Source organism: Saccopteryx bilineata, chromosome 8 (assembly GCF_036850765.1).
Source record: "Saccopteryx bilineata isolate mSacBil1 chromosome 8, mSacBil1_pri_phased_curated, whole genome shotgun sequence".
In the NCBI taxonomy this organism is placed as follows: Eukaryota; Metazoa; Chordata; class Mammalia; order Chiroptera; family Emballonuridae; genus Saccopteryx; species Saccopteryx bilineata.
The window spans coordinates 99,102,593-99,120,403 of NC_089497.1; the positions used below are offsets into that span (position 1 = coordinate 99,102,593).

Below are 17,811 nucleotides of genomic sequence, written 5' to 3' on the forward strand. Positions count from 1 at the left end.
ATCAAACCCGAGACTCCAGCATGCCAGGCCCACGCTCTACCACTGAGCCAACTGGCCAGGGCTAGGATATAAAATTAATACTCAGAAATCAGAGGCATTTTTATATACCAACAATGAACTGTCAGAAAGAGAAATTAAGGAAACAATCCCCTTTACTATTGCAACAACAAAAAAATAAAATAGAATACCTAGGGGTAAATTTAACCAAGGAGGTTAAAGACTTGTACTCGGAAAATTATAAAACATTGATAAAATAAATCAAAGATGATACAAACAAGTGGAAGCATATACTGTGTTCATGGATAGGAAGAATAAACATCATTAAAATGTTCATATTACCCAAAGCAATTTATAAATTCAATGGAATTCCTATTAAAATACCAATGACATACTTCGAAGATATAGAACAAATATTCTATAAATTCATTTGGAACCAAAAAAGCACACAAATAGCCTCAGCAATCTTGAAAAAGAAGAATAAAGTGGGTGGTATCACACTTCCTGATATCAAGTTATACTATAAGGCCATTGTACTCAGAACAGCCTGTTAGTAGCATAAGAACAGGCATATAGGCTAATGGAACAGAACAGAGAACACAGAAATAAACCCATACCTTTATGGACAATTGGTATTTGACAAAGGTAAAAAAAGCATACAATGGAGTAAAAATGTCTCTTTAACAAATGGTTTTGGAAAAATTGGACAGCTACCTGTAATAAAATGAAACTAAACCACCAACTTACACCATTCACAAAAATAAACTCAAAATGGATAAAAACTTAAATGTAAGTTGTAATACCATAAGCATCTTAGAAGAAAACATAGGCAGTAAGCTCACCAACATCTCTTGCAGCAATATATTTGCTGATTTATCTCCACAGGCAAGTGAAATAAAGGACAGGATAAACAAATGGGACTATATCAAACTAAAAAGCTTTTGCAAAGCTAAAGAAAATATGAACAAAATAAAAAGACAAACCACAAAATGGAAGAACATATTCGACAATACATCTGATAAGGTGTTAATAACCAAAATTTATAAAGAACTTGTAAAACTCAACAGCAGGAAAATAAACAATCCAATCAAAAAATGGACAAAAGAAATGAATAGACACTTCTCCAAAGAGGACATACATGGCCAATAGACAGATGAAAAAATGTTCAACATCACTGATCATTAGAGAAATATAAATTATAACTGCAATGAGATATCAACTCACACTGATCAGAATGGTGCTCATTAACAAAACAATACAAAATGAGTGCTGGTGAGGATGTGGAGAAAAGGGGAACCTTCCTGCACTGCTAGTGGGAATGCAGACTGGTGCAACCAGTGTGGAAAACAGTATGGAGATTCCTCAAAAAATTAAAAATGGAACTGCCTTTTGACCCAACCATCCCACTTTTAGGAATATATCCCAAGAACTCCACATTACTGATTCAAAAGGAGAAATGCACCCCCATGTTTATGGCAGCATTGTTTACAATAGCAAAGATCTGAAAACAGCCCAAGTGTCTGTCAGTGTACGAGTGGATTAAAAAGCAGTGGTATATATATACAATGGAATACTAGGGGCCATGAAAAAGAAGAAAATATTATTTTTTGTGACAACATGGATGGACCTGGAAACTATTATGTTAAGTGAAAAAGAAAACTATTATGTTAAGCAGAAAAAGAAAACTACCATATGACCTCACTCTTTTGAGGAATCCAATAAACAATATGAACTGAGGAATGTAATAGAGTCTGAGGTGGGATCAATGGGCCCAGAGGGAAAGCATACAGAGGGAAAGGGATGGGATAGAGCAGAAAAGTAAAACTGGGGGAGTGAGATGCAGGGAGAAGGGCAAGGGGGATGTGGTGAGGAACACAGGGGAAGGGGGAGGTATTCGAAGGGGACACTAGAATCTATGTACACCCAATAAATTTTAAAAAAATGGCGCTGGGAATTGCCAGATATGTGTCTGTGAAATTGCTAATTACCTTCCTGCTTGGGAAGGGCTATTGTTAGGCTAATGTTTGCTGGAGGAGGGGTTTTCCCACCAGCAAGTTTTGAAAAGAGCAGAGAAGGAGAAGAAGGAAGAGAAGGAAGCCACTTTTGGAGAATGAGAGCTAAAGGAGAAAGAAGCCAAGGCAGCAGGGGAAAGAGAGAGAAGCCAGTTTTGCAGAGAAAGAAGCCATGTTGGCAGATGGGTAAACAGAGGTGAGGGGAAAGAGGCTTTTGTGTGCTCCACTGAGACTGGTGGGGGGCCTTTGATTCTAGGGACACTGGAGAAGATTCTCCTGGTTGTGGAACTGGATAATGTATTCGTAGCTTTGTGTGTTCTTAATGAAGAGAGAAGTGTGTTTTTTCTTGTGTGTTTTCTCACTGGCAGGTGCAAGATTTGAATAAAGGAATGGCCATCAATTTTTTATTCCACTGTTTATCATCTGCCAGAATCTAATGGGAACCTGCATGTAAATGGCCATGATGGCAGTGACTACTGGCCATACATATATATTTCTGTGTCAGAGGTGATTCACACCTGCCTTTGGGAGGCTCTGAGCCTCTATTCTTCAAAGTGACCAGACAGGATTTGGGTTCTGGGGCGCCTGAGACAAATATCTCTGGGGGTTGTCACTTGAGTGGAGCCAGAGGCGGAAACCCACTGCAGAGAGGTGCAAGTGGGGAGCTGGGCCTTTCTGAGAGGAAGGTGCTATGTTCACAGTGGAGCTGGGCAGTAGAGAGTGATGTATTTTTATTGCTTTAGGGTAGTTTTTAACTTTATCTGGGAGAATAAATTTAAAAGTCACTGGACTTAATCTCAGGAACTCCATACTTTGTCTCAGGAAGGGATGTGGAAAGAGGCCAAGACATAGATCACACACGCTGGGGCAGCATGTGCCTGAGGAGTGCCTCTTCCTCCTTCTACTGCAACCCGTGTTACTTGTCTGTGACTATCCCCGTGTGTTCCCTGCACCAGCACAAAATCAATGCCTGGTGATGTGCACACCATCAATGCCTGCGGACCTGGAAACTCAATTATTTCTCATTTATAAATAAATTTCAAAATCCCTAACAGGGATTTTGTTAAAATGGACTTCCTCCTCATGGCTGCAACAAAAAATTGTATCATTCACCTTACTAGTTCTCTTAAATGAATACAATGTATCCCCCAATAAAAAAGTAGAGAAAAATCTCATTGTATTGAAACAGAGCAGTGTGGATTTACCTTCAGATGCAGACAGAAGCAGGTCTCTGAGGACAAGCTTCTAGCAACAGGCAGAGGCTCTGGGGACACAGGGACAGGGAAGTGGCTACAGCTGAAAACACTCAAGGACCCCTCATATGCCCCAGAGAAGATAAGGAGAAATGATGAGAGGACAAAACCCCATTGGCACTTAGATGTTTATGTTTCTGAGTTCTGATAATGTTATAGTATGATGAAAAAATATTCCCTATGGAGAGAGGTCTTACACATATAACAAAAGAAGGACAATCTCTTCCCTTGTGCAGGTGGCCGGAGCCAGTGAGGTCCCCGGGTTTTTGCTAGATGCCATGTCCCATGTGGCACACACACATTTTTTTTGGAGGGGTCAGCAGCTTTTATCAGTTGCTTAAAAGGGCCCATAATTAAAACAAAGAAACAAACCAGTTACATGGAGGTAATTTTCACTGAATGGGTGTATACCTGAATCCAGTACCCTGAGATGAGTGGGTGACGTTTCTCTAAGTTAGTAATAAAAATAAAAATTTTAAAAAGTATTGTTATTTTGGATGTTTTTGTGTAACTTTTGTCAGTCCCTGGACTATAACCTGTTCAAGGTCAAGAGCAATGTCCCTTATGCTGAACACCATGGCCAGCCATCATAATCCTTCATAGGACAAGCATCACATAAATGTGAGCTGGAGACTGCACTGTCCCTGGCGGGGGCCTTGGGAGGAAGTGAGTGAGCAGTGGGGGACTCTGTGACGGGCTAACATACCTCTGTGTCACACACAGTAGTCTGTGAGCCAGAGACTGTTGTCCAGCTCTGGTAAATGAGCAAACTGAGGCACAGAGATTAAGGTACTTTCTGGCATGTGGCGTACAGAAGCTGAAATACAGCACTTTCTATGCATTTCACCCTCCGTGGGCCATCTAATGCTACCAGGACAGTCCGCTCACCTGCACAGGGCCCTGGCTTGGATAGCCTGCGACACATGGCCGCCCAGAGCTGAGCCTGGAGGTAACCCTGGATCCCGGTCTGCTGGGAAGTTGTGAGCTACCACCTGGTCAGCAGGGCAGCATTGGTTTTTGGAGGAAATGCTTCAAGCCATTATGATTATCCTGGTCAGCTAGGAGGCTGCTTGTCCATCTCATTTAGGTCATTTCTTCACATTATCAGGCAAAAAGCATATAAACCCAATGTTTTCCTTCAGAAATCACAGGTCCAGTTGTTCTTTTATTTGGCCTTTGAGATTGAAATAAGGGGTGGAGGGAAACACTTTACAACCAAGATATTGGTACAAACAGTGCCTTTGGGAGCATGTGCGTCCTTGTGCCCCTCTCCCAGCCTGTGCCTTCAGGCGGCATCACTCACCAGTGCTCAGCATCAGTGGAGATCAGAAACAGTGTCAGAGACACTGAGATTAGAGACAGTGTATTCTCCAGTGCCTGTTCACTGAGGCCTTTGTGTGCCCCCAGCACTTCACTCCGGAGGGGAGGCCCAGCCTTGCAGGCGGGAGGTATGTCTGCAGCCTCACTTGTCCATCCACATTCCCACTGTGCAGAGTGCCAGTGCCCTGAGGAGAAGCCCACCACCCCTTCTCTGAGGGGATTGCAGACCCCTGCTCCTGGGCAGGACCAACCTGATCAATAGGTTCTTTATCAATAATCCAGCACACCAAAGGGCTGCATTTAGTGCCAATTAGCCCTTTCTCATGAGTCCAGGCTTTATTGCCAATTTAGCCCTTTCTCATGAGTCCAGGTGGCACTGTTGGCGTGAAAACCAGAGAGAGTATACAGACATTCTCCACACCAAAGTTCAAATTTAAAGGAGTCTTTATTCAAAACCTGCAACCGCACAGAGACCTAAGTTACTCAAATCATGTGGCCCTAAACACAGTTTGGAGTCAGCTATTAAAGACAAAATTACACACTGATTGGGGAATGGAGGGAGAGAAAGCCTAGCAGTAAAACAAAGCAGCGAAACAAACATTTTTACAATGTTTATCTATAGGATTAATTCAGGGAGAAACATTCTGGGAATACCTGCAACCTTGCAGAACCAGCTCAAGGCCACACAGCCTGGGAAACCAGCCTCAAGGCCAAGGGTAGGGAGTCTTTTAGAAAAAAAGTAAGTTTTGCTGAAAGTCTTTGTTTTAGAGAAGTAAGTTCTGCTGAAAGTTACTTATGCTAAGAGCCTTTCTTTTCTACATTTCAGCACGTGTTCCCACGGAGCCACCACTGACTGCTCTCCCGTCTCCTGCCGTGTTTTCTCTTTCCTCAACCAGGTGTAGAAGCTCCTGGGGGACCCAGCTTGGGAGGGACAGACACGACCTCATCCCTCCTTCTTCCCTTTGAGGGGGCTTGCTCCCTGCCCCTGTTACCATTCTCCTGTCTCAACTGGGACACAGTGGCCATGTGATACGATTTGAACTGTAAAGATCCCAGGACGTCACTGTGTCCCTGTAGCCTAACAGGCAGAGGGGACATGGGGACTGTGGTGCTACCATGCTCAGCACTGTCCTCCCCAAGGGACACTCTGCCAGGTCCCCTCGTCCACAGCTGAAGGAAGTGTGGTCAGCAGCAAATGGATCAGCACCTGACTGCCAACATACCCCATGCCTAGCCAATAACATGCAGCCTCACTGCCATCGCCAGCACCCCTCCCCTTCCCACCCAGTGGCCGCCCTGCCGCTGACACTGTCTTTTCTTTGTCTCTAGTTCTGAGCATCGGCAAACGAGCTTCTGGGAAGGCAGTGCCTGTGGCCACATCGGGTGGTTCCTGACCGAGTGTGTGGAGGAAGTCCAGTGCAAGCCCAAGGACAGGAAGGCAGGAAAGGTGACCTCTCTGAGGCCCAGGGCACAGCAGCGGGTGTGTGGATTATGCAGAAGGAATCAGTGGTGCATCACTTCAGAGGAGGGCCGAGTTTCAGAACAGAGACTTCTCTAGCATGTCTATTTGTTTCTGCTAGGTTTTGTCCAAACTAGAAATTTTAGTTAAGAAGCTGCTTGGTACAAGTGCCAGAAAACTTGGATGGAATGTTCCAGGTATAAAAAAAAAAAAAAAAAAAAAAAAAAGAAAAGAAAAGGAAGAAAAGCCTTTTTCTGGTTGATGTAATGCTAAAAGCCTCATTCTCAATCTCAAGTGCCGAACTCATAAACAGGTAGCTTTGCCGCTGCAGAAGGCGTCTCCCAGGTTCCCTGAGTACCCGCAGTGAGGAGTCTTCATAAAAACCACTCAAATGCAGGCTGGTGTTCATGAAGGGAAACCCTTCCCGTGGGTCTCAGAGGTCCCCAGGGAGCCTTGCTGAAAGCCGTTTTATAATTGCTGGCTGAGAGATTGGGTTGGTTAAAATGTTATGAGGAGACCACTTATATTATGGTATTGAGCAAAAATACGGAAATTGGGAGAAAGCAGAGCACTGAGCGTCTCTGGGAGGAACCTGATCCACATGGGCTCTTCTGGCTGTGGTGGAGCCCAGGCCCAGTGCCTGCCCCTGGGAGTGGCCACAGTAGCCTTGGGGGCCCGAGGCTTTGCTGTGTCCCCTGTGCAGACCTCTGGCTTCCTGGCTGGTTCCCTGCACACAAGTTCTGCACACAGGATTCTTACTGGTTCCAAGCAGGTAGGTTATTCACCAGAAATGATGTGTCTGTGTGTGATGTGATAGCCAGAGATGATGTTGGTACTGGGTCAGGGTCGACAGATGTTGTAGGTGAGAGACAGCATGCTCCAATTTACATTAACCCACCTCTCGGCAGACTTCAGCCCAGAGGGTTGACAGCAAGCTGCAGCATGTGGCCCTATGACTGTGCATTGGCGGTGAGGGTCTTTCTGCAGGAATATGTGGCTGGTCCCTGGTATGCCCCTCCCCCATGCTCCTAGTGTCTAGGATCCTGGAGGACCAGGGCTGGGGCAATCTCTCAGTCCTCTGTGTCCTTATACAAGTCAGAGTATATGTCCGTGGCTCTGCCGTGTGTGTGGAGAGGAGGCCACCCGGTGTGGCACCCTTGTCTGACTGATGAATGTTCTAGCTGTGTGAACCAGGCAAGGTGACATCAGCTGCTGTAACAGATAAGCCCACAGCTTGGGTGACTTAATACAGCCTGCATTTCCTTCCACCTGTCCCCTGTGCAGCACAGTTCTCCTGGTCGGCAGATGGCTGCTTCTCTCCGTGATGTGACTCGGGTCCTGGCTCCCCCATTCTCAGGGGCCCTGGGAGCCTCTGCCTCCAGCTGGCAGACACAGGAAAGGAGTGTGAAGAGATCTTGCCCATGGTGAGGGGCTCTGGCCCTCAATTCCCACTGTTGAGGACCAGTTGTGCGACCTGGATGCCACAGGGGCTGGAACACGTGGTCCCCAGCCAGCTGCCATCTCTGGGTGATGACAGTCACAGTTCTCCAGAATCATCAGATATAGATGTGGATACATACAGAAATACATGTATATATTACAGGATTAATTTTAAGGAATTGGCTCCTATAATCACTGGCACTAGCAAGTCTGACATCCATGGGGCAGCCTGTAGCTTGGAGATCAGACAGGAGCTGGTGCTACAGGCTGGAAGTGGCAGGATTTCTTCTTACTCTGGGAAAACTCAGTTTTGCTCTTAAGGCTTTTTGCATGTTAGGCAAGGCCCTCCCACATTATCACGGAAAACCCTCTTAACATCAGTGGATTGGTGCTGTTGTCCACCATGTCTACAAAACACATTCACGGCAACACATAGACTAGTGGTTGGCCAAATGATTGAGTGTGTTAGCCCATTCAGGTGAACATACAGAACAGACCATCACAGTGAAAGACCCAGCTTATGGGTGGAGGAGGAAAAGCTCCAGCATCTTCCCTGCAGTGACCTGGGCTGCCCCCTTCCTAGACATTGGTTTCCTCATCCAAAAAGTCCAGGCTGTTTTACGATGGCTTGATCCTTTCTCCTTAGAATTCTAGGAGTGAGCTGAAATAAGGGATGCCCCCAAAGACCAACCCATTGGGAGCTAGGGCTTCAGCCTACACATTTGGGAGACTTGAACGTTCAGTCACTAACAGTGGTATGCCCACAACATGCTGTCATTCACTGTGGACAAGCTGTCCCGCTGTAGGTCTCTGTGCTCAAGAAGCCTTGAATTTGCATTTGATCACTTCTGAATCTGAACACTTTTTTGCACGTTTGTTGATGGTTTATTTGCATTTCTTTTATCATGTGCTGGTTCAAGTCATTTGCTCAGTTTTTTTTAGGGTTGTTTGTTTCTTATTGATTTATGGTCATTCTTTATATATGCCATAAGAAGCCATGTGTCAGGGACAAACATTTACAAATATCTGTTCCCAGACTGTGGCTGGTCTTGTCACTGGGAGTCTGCCCTTCCATGCAGTTCTTGGGGCTCCAACCCTTTTGTCAATGTGGAGGACCCTGACATGGAGGCAGGGCTGCTTGCAGACAGCTCAACTCTCATCCCATTGCCTCCTGTCTGCTTATTTACTGTGAACTCTCCTCTGTCTATGCAGGGGATGCTGGCTTTCCATTTAACATAATGATCTCAAATGCACCTTCTAGAAATAAATGTGTAGGAACAACTGCCTTCAGAAAGCCGTGCCCTTCTGCTTTCGGGTGGCTGGCCAATGCCCTCTTAACTCAGTTATCTTAGTTAAACTGCGATTACATTGTGAACCTAGGAGAAGCTCAGGTAAAGCTAATTGAAAAGTCCAGGACACTTGAAGGGTGACTGGGTGAGGGGATTTCAGACCTGTGTGTTAGGGGCTGGGTCCTGTGGGGCTCTGTGGGTTCTGTCCCTGCATGAGGCAGACCCTGGTACACACACTGCTCCCCAAATGGCACATTTCTCAGCTTTTCTCTACTTTCCAAAACCACATCACAGGCTGAGTGTCGGGGCTGCTCTTTTGCATGTTACGGGCTCAGAATCCCACAGCCTGTGAGTTGCAGGTATGGGATTTGAATCTGGGTCACCTGATGCCAGGAACCTCTGAGTCTGGAGTCCTTGGATGGGGAACTGGCACAGATACAAACCAGAGAAGGTGAGAACCGGAGGGATTCACCATCTTGCCTATGTTAGTAACCTGTAGACCACTCTCAAGAGGGGAAAACCTAGTGTTTCAAAACTAGAGTAAACCCTATTGTAAAATCTGAGGATCTGCTTATGAAGATGTGAGTTAGTCAGTAGGGCAGAGCAGTTCATCTATGACAATAGCGCATGGCCGTGTGCTTAGGCTCTCATCTACAAGAAAACACAAAATGAGATGGTCCTGGAAGAACTGAGATGCCCCTGAGAAGACTGGGGTTTTGAGAGCCAGTTGCGAAACCCTGATTTATAGTTCAGGGATCTGCTGTTTAGAAGAGGAGATCTGGGCTCATGGTGGCCAAGGACCAAAAGCCTGGCTTGTGGCAGAGCTGGAGTTTCCAGATCTGAACACCTGACCCAGGTCTTCTCCCTGCTCCATCCCAGATTAGGGGCTATTCTGCTCATTGTTATTTTCTAAAATTGGAGGTGACAAAACCCCAGGAATCCCTGTGGCACTCCCTTCCCTCAAGGGGGAATTTATTAGCTTATATAATTTAAAAGGCCAGCACTGGCTTCAGGCATAGCTGTATCCAGGTGCTCAAACCATGTCCTCAGGGAGATTTCTCTCTGTCTTTTGGCCCCAATTCCACCATGGTGGCTCTATTCCCTAGCCAGCTCTCCTCTCAGGCTGGTCCTGGCAGTGTGGGCTTTTGTCCTCTGACGTCCAAGTGTAGCCAAAAGAGAGTAGCTCTTTCCTGACTCATCAGCAAATGTCCAGGATTATCCCTAACTCAGTTGATCTGAGCCACGTGCAGGCTCACCCAGAAGCAGTTGCTGTGGCTAAGGAACACATGTTCTTAAGAAGTGTGACTGGCTGAGTCCAGGGTATAGGGGGACAGTCTGCCTAAGACAGCTGGAATGTCACGGCCAACAGAGGGAGGCAGACAGCAACTGCAGATGTTCCTTCAGCAAGGAGGCCCAGCAGAGAAGGTCACAGCTGCTACCTGTCCTCACCCAGCTCGGAGCACTCCTCCGGGAAGCAAAGCAAGGTGGCAGCTGTCACCCATGTTTCTGGGTGGCTCTGGTTGGTGCCATTAGGGCAGGGGCTCCCTGGGTCCCACTTTTGAACAGGAGTTCCATTAGTCACAGCGGCGTGGTTTATTCCAAAATAGCATGTTTTTGTTATCTTTAGGACATTTGAAAATAGAGGCCAGTGACTCTGTGAGCACAATTGTAATATGAAATATTACTAAGCATCTGAAGGGCTGGTCCCCAGAGCAGTGACCAGCTGCTTCCTGACAGAATGTAAAGTCAGAGAGGGCTCCATGTCCGGGCCGCTAGCAGCTGTGTTTTTGTTAAACTGCTGTGACAGAAGCTTACCCACCCTCCTTTCTTTCTTTTACATCATTTTATTAAAACACACTTGGAACCTCGCTGCCTTGGTGTACACACCCATCTCTAAGTAGCTGCTCTGTGTGTTAAATATCACTTTCCATACTTGGGCTCACCTCCAAAATAGAGTTCTGCTGGGTCTTTCAGTCTGTCATTTCTGGTTCCTTCAGGAGGATTGAGTCCTAGGTGATGCTCTGGGACCCAGGCTCACCCCTCTCCTCCCACCCCTCTCCTCCCAGCAGCAGGCTGGTCGGCCCCCAGTTATCATGGCAACCTGGCCATGCCAGTGCTGACTCTGATTTCCTACCCCAGGGCCCCTCCTGTCTTCACAGAATGTGCAGCTCCAACCAGAAAGTCACTTTGTACAGCCATCATTATGGGCTGTGGGGCCCTGGAGGAAAGGAGTGGTGTGACTAAGACTTGGCAGGAAGGGCACTCTCACTCCTACCTCGGGTGGTTGGCTGTGGATAGGAGAGAGTCACCTTACTCTGCCTGGGATGCTCTGACCAAACACCACCAGTCTGAGGTATTCAAACAGTGGACACTCATTTCCCAACGTCACGGAGGTTGCCAGGGTCAATTCCTGGTAAGGCTGCTCTCCCCGGCTTGCAGATGGACATCTTCTCCCTCTATCCTCATGTGGCCTCCTCTGTGCACATCTCTGGTATCCCTGTCTCTTCTGACAAGGATTCCAATCCTATAGGGTTATGCCCCTTTATTATGACCTCACATAATCCTAATTACCTCCCTAAAGGCCCCATCTCCAAACACAGTCAAGTCATACTAGGAGTGAGAGCTTCAAACTATGAATCTGCAGGAACACCATTCAGCCTGCAGCCATGGTAAAGAGGCATGGCCAGGACCCAAGCTCTGTTCCTGCAGCTGCTTTCTGTGGGGGCCTTCCCTCTCTCTCCTTCCTGGCATGCAGTCCGAGGGCAGAGGCTGTCCCATGTCTGCAACCTGAGAAAGCTGCAAGCTGACCGGTCAACATTTGCAAGCCTGGGTCATCCTCAGGGCCCTCGGTCTTGTGTCCAAGAGAGAAGGCCTACAGCCCAGCCCCAGAGAACACACAGCATTGCAGTGCAGGACTCTGGCTGAAAGTCACAGGCCTGGAGCCAGAGATTCATTAATGCCTTGCTGTGTGACTTCAAACAAGTTACTCCACCTCTCTGGCTGCTGGTTCCTGCTCTGTGGAACGGTAATGGCAGTAGTATGCTGACAACAGGGCCACCATGGCAGTGGGGGGGGATCCTATATGGAGAGCTTCCAGAGCAGACTATCTCTCAGACATGCTCACTGACATGGGCTGTCAGACCCTTGTCACCCAACATGCCACATCTGCATGTACACGCCAAAGGTGCAGAGAGCAGGCAGGACCTTAGGGCATGGCCCTAAATCCTGCTCAGTGGCCATCATTTCAGGTGATGTGTTTGATGAGCTGGGACCTAGAACCTTGAGCTGAAGCAGATTTAATTGGTGCAAACAGTGTGAGCCAAAAGGATTGAAAGTGAGGGCCTGTAGGGTAGTATGTAAACATGCATTTGTGAGGTGCATTGATTGACATGCATTGCTTCCCATGAGGGCAAAGAACCAGGAGGATGAATGAGTGATTGAGTGGGTGGGTGAGTGGGCAGCGGGCGTGTGAGTGGATGGTAGATGGATGGATTTAGTGGTGAATAAGTGAACAGATTGGTAGGTGGGTGGACAGATGGATGGATAAACACATGGATGGACCTTTCATGGGGGTGGTTGCAGATACCCACTCTATCCTCTCATTCACAGATCACCCCAATTTTAGTTGGGTACCCTCTCCCACTTGCAACCTCTTCAACACTACTCAATGACATTTCTTTAATACCATAGAGTTTGTGAAGAGTAGGGGAGGCAGCAAGGTGTTATGAGACCTGAAAAATGCCACACTGTTGGCCTCACACACGAGGGTCTGTCTGGAGATTTTCAGGGATCAGTTCCCTTCGGCCAACCTAGATGCACAGTGGCCTCAGTCCCTGCCTACCTGCCCTGCCCTCTGAATCCAGCGAGAATGTCTCATCCTGCCCTTGAAGACCTAGAGGCATGGCACTGGGGTCTGGACACCCTGCTTGGGAAGCTGGGGGCCCATCCTCCTGGCCCACGTTGTGAGTGACTTGGGCTCCTGGGGGCCCCAGAAGACAGATGTGGTTGTGGCCTGTGAGAGGTGAAACAGCTGGGCAGGTGGGGAATGCACATGTCAGATGTTGGGGACCAACTTGAGGCCTCTTTCGTGGCACATGAGTACACAGTTTTGGGATGGTTAGCTACTGGCACATGAGTACACAGTTTTGGGATGGTTAGCTAGGGCCAGAAGGCCCCTATCACTGGGGCCCCTGACAGGAGCCACAGACCACCCGGCTCATTTTGGAAAACAAATGTTATCAGATGGTGCTCCATTACTGAGCTAAGATGCTTTTGGCTCCTCTGAAATAGGAAACAGGAAACAGATACGGGAAGAATGAATAAACATTGGCTCATGGGACCATGTGCTGGGAAAGCTGAAACTACACGTGGGCAGATTCCATGTAAACTGTGCATATGCAAAGTAGGCACAGACGGGCCAGCCTACTGCTCCCAGAGTCATGTGGCCAAGGGCAGCATGGGGGGGGTTCTTGTGCTCCCCTGTCACCAGACAGTCAGAGCCTGTGGGCCTGGGGGCACCAGGGCAAGGAGACCTGGCACAGGGAACCAAGGAGACAGGGCACAGGAAGAGACAGCTTGGGCACCATCTGCAGACTTGGATGTGGAGAGTCAGTGCTTGTCTTCAAAGTGGTTCATGAAGTCAAGTTGTACGATCCGTTCTTATGGTGAGTCCTGTCCTGTGTCTTATATCACCCTGTGACCCAAAGGAACTCAGACCCACACCCTCTTTCTCTTCCTATTTCAAGAAAGACTTCCCATACCATAAATTTACCCTTTTTAAAATGTACAATTTGCCCTGGCTGGATACCTCGGTTGGTCAGAGTATCATCTGGAAGCACAAAAGTTGCCAGTTCAATCCTGGTCAGGACACATACAGTGTTCCTGTCTCTCTCTCTCTCCCTCCCTTCCTCTCTTGATGAAATCAATAAATAAAAAATTTTTTAAAATGTCTGATTTAGTGGTTTTCAGTGCATTCATAAGGTGGTGTAAACATCGGCACAGTCTGGTTCCAGAACATTCTTATCGCCCCAAGAAGAAGCCCATGTCCATAAGCAGTCAACTGTCCAGCCCTAGGCGACTGCTCACCCCATCCTGCCTCTATAGATTTGCCAATTCTGGGTATTTTGTGTAAATGGACTCACGCACACATGGTCATGTGTGACTGGCTTATGTTTGCATAGCATTTTCAAGGTTTATCCATGTTGTATCAGAATTTCATTTCTTTTTAAGGCTGAATAATGTTCCATGGTGCGGACAGACCACTTCTTGTTTATCCACTCATCTGTTGCTGAATGCTTGAATTTTACAATTTCTGGGCTTTTGTGCGTCATGCTGTTGTGAACGTTTGTGTCCAAGTTTTAGCCTGAGGTCTGTTTTCAGTTTGGGGGAATACACATAGGAGGGTAATTGCTGGGTCATCAGGTAGCTCCCTGGTTAACCATTCGAGGACACCCCTGACTGTTTTCCACAGTGGCGGCACCGTTTTAATGTTCCCACTGAAAATACTTGAGGGTTCCGGTTCCTCCACATCCCCGCTGTTCTGGTGGGAGTGAGGTGCTGACAACCACTGTTGTCTCCCAGTGGTTTTGATCTGCATTTCACTGATAACAAAAGACATTGAACTTCTTTTCATGGGCCTACTGACTGTGTGTGTTTCTTCTTATGAGAGGCATTCACTTTTTAAAATAACGTGTTATTATACACGTCATGTCCAGTCCCGTACTGAACGTGGCAAAGGCAGAAAGCTACAAAAAGGAAAATGAAACTCTCATAGTCTTAGCCATGTTGATAGGGCAATTCATTTTGAGAACTGCAGGGCTTCCCAGTCCTGATGGCACAGATGGCTGGTCTCCCGCAGCTTGGTTGGAAGCTGGGACTTGGCTGCAGGAGGTAGAAACTTATCCTTCAAACTGCAACCAGCCCTGTAGGCTACCTGCTGGTACTGCTTAGAGCCGCCCCAAGCCCATGGCGCCCTCTCCTGGCAGGGGCTGCAGAGTCACACCAGCTCTCAGAGTAGCCCGTGCTGTCGGAGAGAGTCCTGCAGGTTGTTTGGGTTAGAGGTTTGTGTTGAGAAATAGTCGCCAAACACAGGCAGATCCCTCAGAAGCGTGGTCCACTAGGAGCAGCTGCTTATGAGGAATAAGCCCCCGGCAGCTCCTGCTTGTTTAACAGGGAAGCTGATGCACCCTTTGCATGATTTCAGAGGTTCTAACACTGCAGTTCACGTGTGTGCAGGTGTCTCGGTGTAGCCCCGTTTCCCAGGCTGGCCTCCGGGCACTCAGGGTCACGGCCACAGAGCGCTCAGCCCTCCCTGTCTCCAAACAGGCGAACGTGACTCAAAGGGACCGCTGAGCTAAAGCCAGCCCGCCTGCCTCCAAACAAGTGCCCTCATGGGCTGGCCCCAGCCACCCTCCTTTCCTTTTGGGGAGCAATGGAGTGTCCTGCAATGCAGGGAGCAGGCTGGTGGGTCTTCGGTGTGCCATGTGTGAGGAAGGCATTGAGCTCAGAGGGAGAATGCTGTGGTGTTGCGCAGGAGACAGAAGGAAGGCCTGTGCTCAGGTCAGTTCTAAGAAACTGAGCCAGGAGTGGAGTCACTTTTATCGTCACTGTGATGCTTCTCATTTCTAAATGGTTAGAGCTTCTCTGTTTCCCTAGAATATTCTGGAATGTCCTTTCCTTGAAGAATATTCCATGGAGTGAATCAGGCCAGCGTCTCATCCAAGGGCCCATTCCACAGATCAGGACCCTGGAGATAGGGTAATTCCTGATAGTCTCTGGAACCTGGGCTCCTTGGCCTGATACATGGTGCCATTTGTCCAAATGGGTCTCTTAGGGTCAGCTGTAGACCTCAGGGATCTTTCAATTAACCTTGAGGGTGCCTGACCATGACCCTGATGGGCTCTGAAAGGTCCCACCTGAGCAGAAGAGCAGATGCATAGGAGAGCAGGTATGTTGGTGTCTGCAGTCACCCCTGATGGCCCTCCTGAGCCTGGTGTGCATCAGCAGACTTCTGTTGGAGGCAGGACTGGACTGGTGGCTCCAGTTTCTGCAAGGGCACCTAGGGAGAAGAGGAGAGGTGGCCCAAGTCTGAGAATCCTGGAGCAGAGACTAGAACCTTCTCTCATCCCTAGATGGGAGCTTTATTTGACCCGGATACCTGTCTGAGGGAGTTCCATCCCTCACACCATGCACAGGCCTGTTGGAGAATGCCCGGGCTATGCCATTCAGCTGTTGTAAGAGTGCTGGGGCTATGCAGAGGCCCACATGCTCACAACTGATCCCCCTTCATGACCTGAGTTAGTGTGGGAGATGGAGGAAGAGGAGAAGGAGAAGAAGAAACACACTCCAGCTCAGAGCATCACGCCTGCTGCATCTGCAGGGCCCCGAGGATGCTGGTGCATGTACCTCCAGCACAAACATTTGGCAGGTCACAAAACTCACTGTACATCAAAGGATTGATGCACACCCATGTGCACATACATTTACAGAGACATGCATATGCTTATGTATACATGTGTGCACATGTACGATTCTGTGTACCCTCCAGGAGGCTCGGGGAGCCGTGCGTGTGCCCAGGTATGCAGTATGTGCACTGAGCACTGGCTCAGGCACACATGGAGCCCCTGTGCTGGTGGGGCCGAGCTTCGTCCTTGCGCCCTGGTACACATACCGAACCTGGTGACGATCCGACCTAGTTTTAATTCCTGAAGCTCCTGGCTTTTTTTGTGGATGGTCCTAGGAGTCTCGCTGCCAGGGTGAGCATATCATTTACCATTCCAAATGGGGACACGTCTGAGAGCAAAGCAGGACAGTCAGTGTCCACAGCAGGGCTGAGAGTGAATCGGGGCTGCCCGACCTCTCGCCAGGAGCAGGGGCCTGAGGTTCTGCTGCCAGGTTAAGACTGCCGTCCACACAAGGAGTCAGTGTACCGTGCCTTTTTTTCCTGCTGGTTCATGCATTCCTCCTCCCCACTACTTACTTACTGGTAAACCCCCAGGGGGCCAAGCCCTGGATGGCATGGGAGAGAACCCATCCCTCAGTCACAGGCAGGGAAGGAGAAATGACTCCCTCAGCATGAACAGCGCCCCACAAGGTGAGTCCTAGGAGTCCAAGGATTTGGGTTGCCCATCCTGAAGTGGTTTGGGGAGAGTCAGCAGTGGCTGCTCTGTTCCTGGTGTATGTGCCCTGGCAGCACCATGACACACCGGGACTCAGCATGGTGTCCTCAGCTTCGACACTGGTGGAGGAAGACCTTCCATCTGGTGACACTGCTAGGCTCCCAGCCCTGCACTGTCCTGACAAGTCCAGGACTCTGGGTCTGGGCTTGGCTGGGGAGGAACAGGTCTAGAGCATTTAAACTCATGTCCGATTATCCTTTGTGTCTGAGGGTCCAAATCAGAGCTGCTGACACCCACCCCAAAGTCCTCTTGCAGGGGGCTCCTCACAGGGACAAGGCTGCTTAGTTGTCTGTGGCTTGGGACTGGTGGGGACTCTAGCTTGGTTAAGTGACCTGGGGAAGTCACTTGTCCTCTCTGTGCTTGGTCATTGTGTTCACTGCTCTAGACTTTGGTGAGAACTCACATGATGCCATGAAGGCACTTCGTGTCTCCTTGTGAAGCAGGGGATTCAGGTCAACCTGGCTGCACCAATGGGCAGGGGGCAGCTGCACACAGTGGCCCTGGGTCCATGTGCTGTGGACCGTACCTGCCTTGTTTCTCCATTCTCTGATTGGGCTCCCTGTGACCCAAGCCCAGCATGCTACAGGCCTGCCATTAATGCCTGCCGTGTTGGAGCCCTTCTGCAGGATGGGTGAGCATGGCTTTGAGACAGCTTGTTACTCCCTTAACAAGCGTTAATGGTCCCGAAACAGTTTTGGAATTCAGTGTGGTTAAAAATCATCCATCTTCTGCTGTTTAAAAACCACTTGTCATTCCATGTGCCAAAAGCTCTTTCTGTAGCCTACCTTTCCAAAATGATCACTGATTGGAACAAAAACATGGCCACTAAAATTAGAGCAACAAAATTCAGTATAATGAAACAAA

The 17,811-nt window shown here is 48.4% G+C and overlaps 1 pseudogene; it reads right to left on the minus strand.

The window, feature by feature from the left end:
* Positions 1-11,753: 11,753 nt before the first annotated feature.
* The window catches only part of LOC136311731 (tetratricopeptide repeat protein 24-like), a 192,242-nt pseudogene continuing 186,184 nt past the window's right edge, over positions 11,754-17,811 (minus strand).